Raw genomic sequence first — 14877 nt, forward strand, 5'->3', positions numbered from 1 at the left:
AATTTCTTCATTGGAGGTGGATGCCTCAAAGGTGTCCTTGTGTGCAGGAAAAGGATTTGTACTTATGCTCGGCCTTTGTTCACCCTTTTTCCTTAGCACTATTTCCCCTGCCTCGATCATGTCTTGGACTTTGTGCTTAAGGGCTTTACAATCGGCGGTTGAATGACCAGGTGCTCCCGAATGATAGGCACAAGTGGACTGTGGATTGTATCCGGCAGGCATGCCATAAGGGTAAGTTGGAGGGGGAATCACACCTATTTTACCGACATCCTTTAACTGCTCATACATTTGGTCCAAAGGCCTGCCTAGGTTCGTGAAGGTTCGGGTACGGCTTTGATTGTAGGTTTCAGTGGGTTGGGGATAGTTATAGGTGGGTCCGTTTGGTGGGGGAAATCTCTGGTTGTAAGGAAGTCGTGGACGAGTTTGTTGAAAATTTGGTTGAGATATTTGAAAAGGGTTTGTGGGCGGTTTGGCCTAATTTAGGCGAGGTCGGGGGTGGGAGATATTGGTATTGTAGACAGGGTGAGAACTTGGATAGTAGGGATAAGATGGTGAATATGTTGGTTTGTATTGAAATCTGGGCCTTGGTGTAGGATTTTGATCCCAGATGAAGGCAGCTTCCCCCTCTTTCTTTTGAAATTGCGGCTTTTGTCCACTGCTCCCTTGTCCTTGCAAAGCATCCAATTGTGATTTGAGGGCAGAGACATTAACTATCTTCCCAACTCTTACGAAATCATCGTATTCTTCAAGTTTATTGACAATAGCGGCAAACGAGCATCCAGTCATGCGAAAAATTTCCTCAAAGTACGGAGGATCATGTGCCTTAATGAAGGTGCGGATAATTTCATCCTCAGTCATTGGTGGCTCAACTTTTGCAGCTATTTTCCTCCACCTCTTGGCATAAGTTTTGTGGTCCTCAGATGGTCTCCTCTTCGTTCCTTCCAGTGTGGTTCGCATCGGAGCCAACTCACAATTGTATTCGTACTGCCTCACGAAAGCATTAGACAAGTTAAGCCAGGTCTTTACTTCCTCCGGTTTCAAATTGGAATACCAATCCAGTGCATCCCCCTCCAGACTTTTCGGGAATAGCCTTAGAGGCAGATTGTCATCATCTACGGGTCTTCCTAACTTGTTAGCAAACAGTCGGATGTGTGTTTTGGGATTACCTGTCCCATCATACTTGTTAAATTTCGGGGTCTTGAACCCCACAGGCAATTGTACATCAGGAAAAAGGCAAAGCTCATCATAGTCCAGCACTCCTTGCTTGTTTAACCCCTGACTTTTCCTTATAAATTCATCAAAACGGTCCAGGCGCTTCAGCAACCTCATATCGACAGGAGCAGAAGATTCCCCTATTTTCGGTTTAACTTGGACAGTGTGGTCTGGCAAAAAGGGCTCTGCGGCAGTATGATAAAAGGTATGCGGTTCATGGGGTATATTTGAAGTGATCTGGGGTTGTGGACCTTGCGTGTGAGTAGGAAAGAATGAAGGATTAGGAGGGTAAGTGTATGTCAAATTTGTGGTGGTATAGGTGAAAGTTTCTTCGGGTGGAATAGGGAAGGATGGCGTAAAAGAAGTTTGAGTAGAAGGTATGACAAATAGTTCTGGCTCAGGCTGCCTGACAGGTTCGGGTTCGGGTTGAACACCACTGTTGATAAGTCGATCAATCAATTTCCTCTGGACCGCCATCTCGGTAGTCATTTCGCTAAACTTAGCAAGCATCTCGGTTAGCTGGACCCCCAAATTTGTAGTTTCAGGTTGAGCTGTAGTAGTAGACCTATTCGACGGTTCCGGTTGTGAACTCATGTTTACACGATTCCTCTGGGCTTGACTACGAAATCGTGTTATGATGGGACTTCGACGAGAAGCTATGTTTAAATATTACCTGAAAGTGTTGAAAGGAATTGCCTTTTAGATTTAGCTCTCACTTAGTTTTTCCAATAAAATAAAGAAAAAGAAAAAGAAAAAGATAAGAGTTAGTAAATATCCAAAAAAAATTCGGATGTATGACCTATGGGGGAACCCTTTTATGCCAAGGGTTGGCCTAGTATGAAAAATGCAATCCTCTGAGGTAGGCACCATACAATACCTGATGGATTCGATTGACTTATTGAGATTCAATTAAAAGACAATTTTTGAAAAAATTGGATAATTGGAGTGACAAAAGACAATTTGTTCTAATAAAATGAGGACAAAGTCCGAATGGATTGATTGTTTTGATTGACACATAAAGTGATGTTAAAAATCAATTTAGTGTGAAAAACTTATTTTTGAAAGGATTGAAATATCTCGACTAGTTTCTTCGGTGAACCATAGATCGAAACTTTAAAAGAGAATAAACGGGTTAAATGGATCGAATGAAATTGATGGTTAGTTCAAAAAATTGACTGGATTATCCTAAAAATGAATAAAGTTGATCAAATGAATTGGATGGAATTGAGAATTTATTCAAAAAAAAAATTAAAATTGATTAAATGAATAATGAATTGAATGGAATTGATGATTAATTCAAAAATGATTGTATTGGCCTAAAAATGAATAAATTGGTCAAATAGATTGGATAGAATTGCCAGTTTATTCAAAAATCGACTTGATCACTGACCAAATGAACAGAATGAAATTGATGATTTATTCAAAATGAAATTGAATGAAGATGAAATTAAAAACGAGCAAAATTGTAAGGATCGAATGATCTATATAAAAAAAAATCGACTCAATCATCTTAGATGTAAAAATGAAATGAATGAAATTGATGATTTATTCAAAATCGATCGAATTGCCCTAAAAATAGGTAAACTGGTCACATGAATTGAATGAAATTTAATTTATTCAAAATTGACCGAATCACCCTAAAAAAGGGTAAATTGGTCAAACGAAATTGCTGATTTATTCAAAATTGACTTAGTCCTAAAAGTGAAGAAATAGGAAAAAAAGGATCGGATGAATTTGATGAATAAAATGGTCCAATGAAATTGATGGTTTATTCCAAAAATTGATTGAATTGTCTACCCATTGAAAATTTTCAAAAATTCATTATGATTCATTAGTCTATGAGCCTTCGGAAATCAAGATTTGGCCTTAACATACTTATCATCTCAACAATGAGGAATTTGTGAATTTCTTCAACTTAATGTCCTTTACACAAGGGATTTTTACCAATTCTGATAAAATGGCCAAAAAGTGATTATTAAAGGCTCATATTCTAATGCGTAAAAACTGTTCCATTATTTTCAATGCCGTCACATGGAAGGGATCGAATCCTACCTTACCTTGTGCACTACCCCTTTGGATAGTACAAAAAATATAAACGTGCAAGTCTCATTGGATTATATATCCGAGACACAAGGCGATTTATGCCTAACGCGGGATTCCCTAAACGGCGTTCCCTTCTAAGGTGGATGCATGATGCCAGTTTATTAAAGCGATTAAATATGCAATGAAATAATTGACATATGATCTAAAAGTGCCCCATTTAAATGCCGGGGTGAGCCTAGAATGACATGCATATATATACATAGTATTAATGCGACAAACTAAAATTTAAACGTGCTATTTACAAAGGGTGGTCTGCCTTAACGAATACCACGTCAGGACTCTTATTTCTAAGGTTTGTGGATGCAGTGGAGACAAAAATCAAGAAAAGTTAGTTCAATCAGATAAATTCACATAACACATTATAGCAAAGTAATACACAGAGATAAAACAATAAAGAGGGGTTGGATCCCTCCCCTCGTGAATAGTGTCCCTAATAGGGTAAGACAGACTCTACCCTAGGTAAACTATCATGGATGCATGAGATATCGGCTCACTAATGCATCTAGACTCGATAGGTTTTAGGTCCCCGAGCCTTCAGACTTGGAAACCAAAGGTCATCAATCCCAAGGTTCTTTGTCGGTGGCTCGAGCGATTCCCCAGACATTGCTACGTGCACGTCGTGCCACGGCCACATGTCCAAGTGAATCTATCAAAAATTCTCAATCTTCAACTAAAAGCTAAAGGCTATCAACCCAAAGCTTAAAATGGAAGATTGAGTGACCCCTCGAATCATACTACGTACACGTCGTGTCGCGATCACACATCCAAGTGGGTCACCTAATCCTAACAGGGAAGAGTGGCGTGACAAGCCACTAAAAGAAAAATAAATGAAGGATAAAATAAAACGTATGCACGTATGCTAGTGCTCGGTTTGGAGGGGAGGGATCGAGAACCAATGCGAGGCTCTAGGGTAATATCCCCCCATCCAAATGCAATGCAAAGCGTGGGATAACATACATAAACTATCCATCCATCAATCGTACGCAAATAGATGAGGGAGTGAATTGATACGCGCGCAATGCAAAAAATCCTAAAAAATAGAAAATGCAACCCTAAACATCCAAATGCGATAAATAAAAGGGTTAAAAAGAGAAAAGATAACTAAACCAAGTGCTTGGACTCTCTAGCGTCCCCAGTGGAGTCGCCAAGTTGTCGCGCCCCATTTTTCGCGATGGAAAAGAAAGATAAAGGTATGTTTATAAAAGATGTGATCTTATTTAAAAATAAAAAACAAGTGAAAAGGACCTAGAATAGGACTTTTAAAAATGCGACAATTTGGGTCCAAAATTTAGTCTAAAAGGGTTTTTAAAAAAATAGGAGTCGCCACTTGGTATTGAGTTTGGATGTACCAAGTCATCCAAAAAGTGTATTTAAATAAAATAAAATAAAACCCTTTTCGACAACTCCAGGTCTTTGAAAAATAAGAGAAAATGAATTCGGGAGTCACGGTTGAAGAAAGGGAAGGCAAAAGTTCGATCAACTCAAACCTAAGGCACCCTTTCAACCTAATCTAAGCTAGTTGCGAGGTTTAGTCAAAATTTTCCTAATCTAACCCTTAATTTATCACATTTGGATGTTTCCTACATGGATGCAAATCTAAATTTATAAAAATATCGAAAGGGACAAAATGTTCATTCAAGAGTTTAATTGAACCAATCGCATTAATTGAGAAGATCAAAATAATTTCTTGAATGTGTCACGAGTATGCGAATGATGAAATTAAAAGAAAAGAAAAGAAATTAAATTATATACATAGATATAAGTGATCAAAGAAAAAGGGAATGTAACATAAAGGATACGGGAGGCAAAAACTCGTGACAATAATTTTCTTATACAGGGATTAATGAGATATTTAAACTAAAAAGTTATAATCACCAATTTCCCATGTTTGAAAAATAATTCTCCTAATATGCACAAGCAAATGAGCTAACTTATTATACAATGTCCTAAATGAAATGCAATTCTAAATGACATGATTAACACATATAGAGGATAGGGGATAATATAATAGGGAATATCATGCAAATGGGAAAAGATCCTAAAAAATGAAAATATGCGTGAAAATGTAATGAATATCACACAAAAATGAATCTAACGCACGAACGATATAAGGGTCTAGCGTTGGACTAACCCATTTCTAAAAATTCTTACTAGCGTTGGACTAGCAAGTAAACGAAAGGAGAAACCACAACTAGCATTGGACTAGTGTGGTGACGTCATGTATTTTTAATACATAGTGAAACAAATAAAGCATAAATGAAAACAAATAAACACATAAGAGCACGTAGCACATAACACGTAAACATAATATCTAGATGCCAAAATCCTAAGAAAAGCGGATAAAACACATAACATATAAGCCACATAAACACGCAACCTATCTATTACATTGGGGAATCTAACTACAATCTAAAATAGGAAAGATATGATAAAATAAAATTAGTTATCCTATCTATTACATCTTTTGAGGTATTTAAATGCCTCTCGAATAATTATAAAAATTAACTAAACAAATATAATATAAGAAAATTTAGATGAACATTTAAATTCAATAAATAAAGCATATATAAACACATAGGAACACGTAATTGACATTGAAATAATAAAAATAGGGGTACCTCCCGTTTGAAATGGTGACTAAATGGAGTCAAATTGTCCTATTTATACTCACAATGAACAAAAGAATCATAGCACCACTTTAATTGAAAATAATAATAATGTTAAAATACTAAATTCACATTAACATGTCAAACGCAAAGAAATTTAAGAACATCTAAAAATTGCAAGTTAAATATATTCAAAAGTGACATAATTAGCTATTAAAGAAAAGAAACAATCACAATAAAAAGAGTCAAAATTCATCAGAGACTGAATTGCAAAGATTGAAAAACTTTTGAGGATAAAAATTATATTTTTCCAAAGTTCAGAGGTCAAAATTAAATAAAAGATAAAATTCAAGGACCAAAGTGCAATTACTATAAGGACCTACATGAAAGAAATTTAAAATGTTCTGGGCTACAGTAAAATTACTCCAAAGATCAGGGGCCAAAGTGCAAATCGTAATCAGATCTTGTTAAGAAAACAGGCCACTGGGCCATTATCTATTTTTTCCGGGCCGAAGGCCATTCGGCCCAAACGAAAGTTCAAGCTAAAATACCCAGGCCAGCCCCTTCTTGTTATCACTCAAGATCGACCAAAAAATACATGGTCTCAAACCTCCTAGCCCAACCGAAACCCAAAAGAAATAAACAAGGATCCATTCCCAAAACCCAACCAAAAAAATAAACTCAAGCCTATCAGGAAACAAATCTCAGCCCAATTCCTTTTTTTCTTTCTTTTCTTCCTTTTTTCTTTCTTCTTCTTTCTTCCCGCCGTTTCCTTCCCTTCTTCTTCGGCCAACTGAAGAAGCTTCAGCTGGCGGCCGCCGGCGACCTGAAGCTCCTCGCAGCTGCCGCCAGCCATGGGCGAATTTTTCCGGTCACAGAAAATTGTCAAAATACACCCCCTCATTCGATTTTTCGTGTAGATCCCATTTCCGGAGTTAGTTTTTACGAGAAATGACCCAAAAGTGTCCAAAATGTAAAAAAAAACAGTCCAGCTTTTATATTTTTAAAACCTCAAATCTTCACCAAAAATCATAAAATTTATGCCAAAACACTCCTTATAGCTTCTACATTACAACTATAATCTTAATTTGACAAGAAAATAACATAAAAAGGCTAGAATAAAGCAAAACAGCCCCTAAAATTCATTTTTTTTATTTTGGCATTTTCACAAACACTTGACATGCATTCATGGACCCGTTTCTTTTTTCTTAGTTCTGTGCATGACTTGTGCCAAAAACTCAGCAACCCAACAACCAAGGAAACCAGCAAAAGCAAAAGAAAATTAAACAATGGAGCATGGATTTAATGTTCCAAACAAAACTAAAAATTACCTCAATGTAGGTGTGTCTGAGATTGAGAGGGGAAAGGGAAAGGAGAACCGAGAGACTGAGGGGATTTTTCTTCTTCTTCTTGTGTGTTTTCCGTTTCTTTCCTCTGCCCAAGTCCGAGAGAGGGAGAGAGTGAGCCGTGAGTAGAGTGAGGGAGTGTTTTCTTTTTTCTTTGTGGCTTGTCTGTGAGAGAGAGAGCCGAGTGAAGAGTTTTTTTTTCTTTTCTTCTGTCCGTCTGAGGGTCTTGTAGCCAAAATGGAGCTTGTGTGTTGGATTTGCCAAAATGATGATTTCTTAGCTAATGAAAAGAAAGGTCCATGGCAATTGAGTGTGGAATGGGTTAATAGTTGTTTTGGTAGAGAAAATGATGAAAGTGATTTTTTATTTCTTGATTTTTCTCTTTTGTTTTGTGTTTTTTTTTCTTTTACCAAAAACAAACCTACAAAAATGAGAAAATCATTCATTAATATATATTAAAAAAAATGGTAATAATAATAACTTATCAAATAGATAAAATTTCAGGAAATTATTAAAAATTGACAAAAATTTGGTGTCTACACCATCACCATTGTTAACTAGAACATCTTCATTTATCGGTGTCACCTTGGACTGACATTTTTTCTGAGAGTTTTGAAGCTTGATGGCAAACTGTTCTGCATCTTCAATCAAACCAGCCTTTTTTTCCTCTGCATCTTCAATCAAACGAGCCTTTTTTAATTCTAAATCTTCCAATAAGCCGGTCATCCACCTAATTTTTCGTGGAGCTATCGAATAAGCATTTGCCCACGCCACAGCAAGCATCAATGCTGCACCAATTATCGACATATAGATTCTCCTACAAACTTGATTTGCAGAAGTACGATTAGACTGCTTACCACAACCCATATACACATACTATTTGTCAAACCAATAATGATGATATCATCTGCTCCATTTTCAAGATCCAACTGCTCCATAATCAATGCTCCTTTTTTTTTTTTTTTTGGCTCTAAAGGCCATTGACACCAGTCTTCGTAAGTCTTGGATCTCGTCCATTCAAGTTAAAAATAACGGTCATATACTAGTCAAATAACAGGGGCAATATATCAAATCACAATAGTCACATAATAGTCAAATCAACATACAAATATGGTGAAACTAATGAATGAAATGAAAAACTTCCTAACACTTTGGTAATAAGATTGCTTAGTTTCAAGTGGGAACAGAGAAATAACATTCACAAGTAGTAAGGATAAAAAAATGGTTTAGTCTCATTTTTTTCCCACCTAAACTCTTTACCCATGCACAAATTGGATAGCTAAATTGAAAGCTAAACTTATGGTGGTGTGAAAATCATCATGTAAAAGCAATAAGATTTAGCCATTGAACAACCAAAATTTTGCCCAAGCATAAGGCCAAGAATATTGCCCCACACTTGTCCCCATAACAAAAATTTTAAAAAAAACATAGACATCAATACCATAGCATATAGTGTTAGTCAGGTGTCCCAATCAATGATGTAACATAGAATACAGTCGCAATGCCAACCACAAACACTAACGTACCTACAGTAAGTCAAGGGATGCAATTCAATATTGGAAAATAATTGAACGAGATCAAAGTTAGAAATTTATAAATTGCCCCTCCTATTTCACAAACTGGCCACACCCCGCAAAAAAGGGAAAATTTTTTAAAAACATTACCAAAATTGCCACCTGAATATCTTTATGACTCAAAACTAAAAAAGACTAGGTTGGGCACACTACATACAAATAGGAAATGGAGCTTGAGTACAAAGAATTCCAAGGATTTTGAAGGCAATAAGTAATACAATTAAACATCAGCAACACTTTTGCAGTAAAAATTTTGCCAACATAATTTATTAGTAAATGTTTTACTTCAAGTATATTTTGCTGTTAAAAAATGGATTCCAAAGTATTCTACATATTCCATTTATCCAACATAGAGGAGTTTAGTATTGAATAAATCAATCCATCAATATATTTATTAAATCTGAACGAGTTCGTCAACTTAAATTGTAGCCAACTGAGAGTTCTCAAACTTCATATTCGTAATCAATTTCATCCCTAAATGGCAGCACGACCCAAAAATTGATATTTTTCTCATATTTGAATAGTATGATTCAAAGCAAAACGTAAATAGACATAATGTCTATGAACTTAAATGTTAACAGCCAACCAATCAAATTCAAAAGCAAGGAAACAACAAGATTCACCAAAATGAATAACATCTTTGGTTGATAAACTCTTGAATCAATTTGACTTGGTTAACTAAGTTCACAAATAGAAATAATCAAGCCAGCATAATTGCAACCCTATAATGTCACTGATTTTCTGAAACGTAAATTTGCTGTTATATGGAAAAAGGAAAAAAAAAAAGAAATCCATTTGAGGCTCGTATCCTTTAATTGTATAAATTATATTGCTGCATTTTATTTATTCAAGGTTTTTTTTTTCAATTGGTGATTGTCTAAAAATCTGGAAATAGTCGAACTAACAATTCTGTTCATGATAGTTGAAAAGCAAGGATCACGATTAGTGTTAAAATGCACAAGGTTTTTATTTGTATGTGCAATTTTCTTGAAAATCCTGCTCAAATCCTTTTATTTCAAAAAACCATCCAGAGAATCTTCACATCAACACATGCATAATCAAACTTGAGCGGAATCATCAAATTTTGCTTGGTAAAACAAACTAAATTAATAAAACCAAGGTAAGAGATTAACTTCAATTTTTTTGGAAAGGTTTAAGGGTCAAATTGCAAACTCCAAGCATTTACCTGAAGATATCAAAACAAAATAGGAATGTTAAAGGATGCAACTTATAAATTGCAAACACTTTCCAGTAATTGATTCTGATATGGGAGATTCTATAGTGCCCTTAGGTGCTGTAATGTTGGTTTACTATAAATCACACAATGAGAATATTCAACCAAGGAATGATTTCTAATAGTACCTTAATGGCATTGCAGAATATCTTTGCAGTATGTTTTCGTTAAATTGCTTCTTAATCTAACTCTAATCTCCAATCATTAGTTGTAAAACGTGCTGAAAAAGTGTCAACTACGTCTGAGATGCCAAGATGCTAAAAATTAATACAGCCCAATGTCAAGGGACCTATTTGGCGTAGGACTAATATAGAATGTGTTTTTATTGGTCCCGTCCTAATACCCAAATTACTTAATGTAAAATTTTTTATTGATATTGATCTAATACATCTATCACAACGCAATGAACGTTCTATTAAATTTTTTGTTTCTTATTTTATTTTTACTTTTGTTTAATTAATCTTATTTTATTTTTTATTTGTTTATTTTTTTCATATTGCATAAATGGGGTCTGAACTTGCATGGTACTATTCACATTTATAGTGATGATTGTGATTCTTAATATATTCAGGATATTATATTTTCAATTTGTGGCTAATCTTTCAATTCTTTCTATTGAATTTCCCAATCTTTTCAATTTGTGGCTAATCAGTTCCTAAGTCAATTCGAGTGAGATCTGGTTGTTAGGGTTGGTAACGTGTCAGCATCTGATTGAAAATGTCACACCTCGGACCCGCGGCCCAAAACATGACAAGAGTCTTTGCAACCAAATCCAATTATTCGGGCATTGTCCTTACTAGTTCAAGATGGATATCCCAAATTGAATTTAAGTGTGTAAACTCTACTCAAGTATTGATTTACTTAAATCTATAGTACTTTACTTTTCCAATGTGAGATGGGATATCATATTCACCCCTCGTATTGGTTTATAGCACTTTAATTTTTTGATGTGAGATGGGGTATTACATTCACCCCACCGGCCTTAGTTCAACATAGCACTTACCTCCAAACAATACTTAGTTCCTCCACTCCCATGTGTAGTCTGACCCAATATCACTGGTCCAGTCTTATCTCATGCAGAGACCACAAAACATTCACATCACTTAGTTCCTCCACTCCTTTGTGTAGTCCAGCCCAATATCACTGGCCTAGTCTCATCACGTGTAGAGACCACATGACATTTAGCCCCGCATAGCATTTAGTTCCTCCATTCCCTTGTGTTATTCGGCCTAATATCACTGGCCCAGTCTCACTCCATGTAGAGACATAGCATTTAGTTCCTTCACTTCTTTGTGTAGTTCAATCTAATATCATTGGTCCAATCTCACCTCGTGTAGAGACCACACGACACTCACAGCACTTAGTTCCTCCACTCATTTATGTAGTCCGACCTAATATCATTGATCTAGACTTATCCCATGCAGTGACCACACTTTACTTTTCTGATGTAGGGTTGGTTATCACATTCACCCGTATCGCCTTAGATTGACGTAGTGGGATGAGGTATTGTGACAAGTATATATTTTGCCTAGTATTTTGTACATATTTTGGATGGATTGTGGTGGAATTGTGCTTAAAATGACGTTGAGAATGGCTATCTTGATGATTAGGTGATAACTAATTGATGTGCCAAGCAAAATATAGAAAACTGTGCGAAAATGGAAAGACTTATGTGTTAAAATTTGTTGTGGCAGGAAGACAAGATATACGACGTCGAATACCTAGTCTTTGAGAAAGTATATGGCGCCAGATAGAAGAGGTCAAGCTAGATACTGCGTCAGATACTCATCAGAGAATTTTAGAAAAAGAGTTCTCTGCACTATATGGTGCCGGATAGTGAGAATCGCTTTAGATACTGCATTGGATTCTTGAGCGGAAAACTTTTTCTAGTGGCACAGCTTGCACAATTTGATGCCAACTTTTCAGTTCCTTTTCTGGTGACAACTTGGACGTCTTGATAGATGCTAGTTGGGTCTAAAACATCAATTTTTCTTACCTTTTTGCAACTATATGTCATTTTTCAATATCCAATTATATCAAGAAAGGGTGGTTGAAGACTTTTGGGGAGTAGCTTCTTGAAGAAGGGAGAGAGAACTTTTTGTTGGGATATCAAAAAATTAGAATGGAGGAGGGGAGTAACTTTCTTAGACTAGAACTTGCACACTCTCTCTCTAGAATAGAATAGGACTTTTAACAAAAACTCTTAATGAACTCTTGATGTAATCTTGGCATTTTGAAGGCAAAGGAGATTTTGGAACTTGGAGATCTTTGTTCCTTCAATTGAATAACCATTTTCTTCTCCCTTTCTTTTTATTTTGTTGGATATATGTTGCGATTCATCAAAGATTTAAGTTTCATGTATTTATTCTTCATGTCTAGCTAATATATTTGTCCTAGGAGTGGATGAAGCCTTGTGTTTCTTGATCTTGGTTGAATGAATTGATGAATGTTGCCTTTTGTACTTACTAGTTCATTTAAACTTACTTGGACATTTGTGAATGTTTGATCACCATTTACAAATTATTTTAGTTGTTCTTTATCAATGAAAGTTGGTAGATGATGATGGAACCAGTTTGGATGGAGTTTAGGATCTTGGCACACGAAAGTAGTGTTGACACTAGGTGGGGTTTAATACATTCTTGAGTTTAATGGCACCATGCTTGTTATTTCACCACGAAAGTAGGGAAATGCATGTATAGGTGACACTCGATTTATCGTGAAAGTGAGTTTAGGATACCTTATGTGAATGAACTCTTAGCAATACAAGTAGTGTAATATTTATCACTCATTTGAACTATAGACAAGGACACTTGGCTGATTCCATATCCTAGAGCTTGTGTTTAGTTGAGTTCATCCATTAACTTGTAGTTGTTATACATTAGTATCTATATTAGTTTTTATTCCTCATTATTGTTGCTTGTCTAGATAATAAAATAGGATTAAGTTCTAATAATTGTGAGTGCTCCTCGAGGGATCGACCTTAACTTCCTTGTACTATGAAGCGACCTGTATACTTGCAGTTAACGAGGGAGTTATTGAATAAAACTATGGTGTAGGGGAACCTCGTCAAGTTTTCGGCGCCGTTGCCGGAGAGCACAACAATATTAGAACCAAATGATCTTTATTAATCTAGACTTTGATTGTAGTGAGATTTTGTATATAACTTTTGGTGTAAAAGATTGCTTTTGTTGAAATTATTACATTTATATTCAGTAAAAGTTGTCTTGATTTATCGTTTTGGTCATTGGTAGTGTATGCATCGAGCCTTGCAGACAATTGTGCCGTTAGACTCAAAAATTGAGAGGACTTTGAGGAGAACAAGAAGGCGCGCACTACAAGAGAACACGAAAGATCAACAAGGAGGGACACTCTATATTGAACTTTCTCGAATAGAGCAAATGGCAGAAGAGACTAATAGGAGAGCATTGAGAGATTTTGCATTACCGGGAGGCAATGGTCTACAAACAAGCATCACATAACCTACGGTAAATGCTAGCAACTTTGAAATTGAACCTGCATTAATACAAATGGTGAAGAAATATCAATTCAGAGGTAATGTTACCATGGACCTTAATTCTCATTTAGTCACTTTTATTGAAAGTTGTGATACCATTAAGTTGAATGGTGTTAGTGAAGATGCAATTCGGCTGAGGTTGTTTCCATTTTTATTGAGGGATAAAGCTAAAGTTTGGTTGAATTCACATCGACCTAACACTTTCACAAGTTGGGAAGATTTGTCTCGCTTATTCTTAAACAAATATTTTTCATCGGCAAGAACTGCTAAGTTAAGAATGGATATAACTAACTTTTGTCAGCAGGAGGGAAAATCTTTGTACGAAACATGGGAGCGATTTTGGGAGTTACAACGAAGATGTCCACATCACGGTCTTCCACATTGGTTTATAGTGCAAACATTCTACAATGGATTGAACTTCACTATCAAGACTCATGTGGATGCTGTAGCCAAAGGTGCATTGATGGGTAAATTAGCTGTCCAAACTCATGAATTGATTGAAAAATGGCCGCGAACAATTATCAATGAGCTAACAAGAGAGGTAACACTAGAAGGGCGGCAGGTATGTTTGAACTTGATAGTCTTAATTTGTTGAATGCCAAAATGGATAATACAGTAAAGGTGTTGAATGCATATGTGCCTAATGTTGGTTTTAGTTTGAATTCAAATGCTAATGTGGTTTGTTGTACTATGTATGGAGGAAATCATAATGATTTTATTGTACGAATGAACAGGTGCAATTTGTTAGCAATTATAATCGGTCTCCACAAAACAATCATTACTCGAACACATACAATCGGGGATGGAGAAATCATCCAAATTTTGGATGGAGGGACTAAGCGAACCAACCAAGACCACAAAATCCATAGGATTTTCAACCAAGGCCTAGGAATATGGAGACTAAGCCTGCTTGGGAGCTTGCGATAGAGAAGCTAACCAATGCTACAAATGATAAAATTGATAGTTTAGTGAGTGCAACTTCCGAGAGATTTGAGAGGATTGAGGGGAGATTGGACCAACTTACTACAATGTATAGAAATGTTGAGGTCCAAATTGGTCAAATAGCTAGTGCTTTGAATCCTAGAATTTGGGGGAGTTACCTAGCAAAATCAAAACAAACCCGAGAGAGCGAGTCAATGTAATAACACTTAGAAGTGGCAAGCAATTAGAGGATCCTAACCTTGGTGTGTCTTGTGAGAATAAGAAAGATGGAAAGAGTGAAAAAAGAAAAATTAACAAGGAGAAAGATCATATAGTTATTGATGTGGATTTACCTATTTCTAAAGTT

General features: G+C 35.9%; 1 non-coding gene across 1 annotated transcript; it reads right to left on the reverse strand.

The window, feature by feature from the left end:
- Window positions 1-13857: 13857 nt before the first annotated feature.
- LOC113713116 (small nucleolar RNA R71) lies at window positions 13858-13964 on the reverse strand. Its single transcript, XR_003453446.1, has one exon. It is a non-coding gene; the product is annotated as a small nucleolar RNA R71 (small nucleolar RNA).
- Window positions 13965-14877: the final 913 nt, after the last annotated feature.

This window comes from Coffea arabica, chromosome 10e (genome assembly GCF_036785885.1).
Source record: "Coffea arabica cultivar ET-39 chromosome 10e, Coffea Arabica ET-39 HiFi, whole genome shotgun sequence".
NCBI lineage: Eukaryota > Viridiplantae > Streptophyta > Magnoliopsida > Gentianales > Rubiaceae > Coffea > Coffea arabica.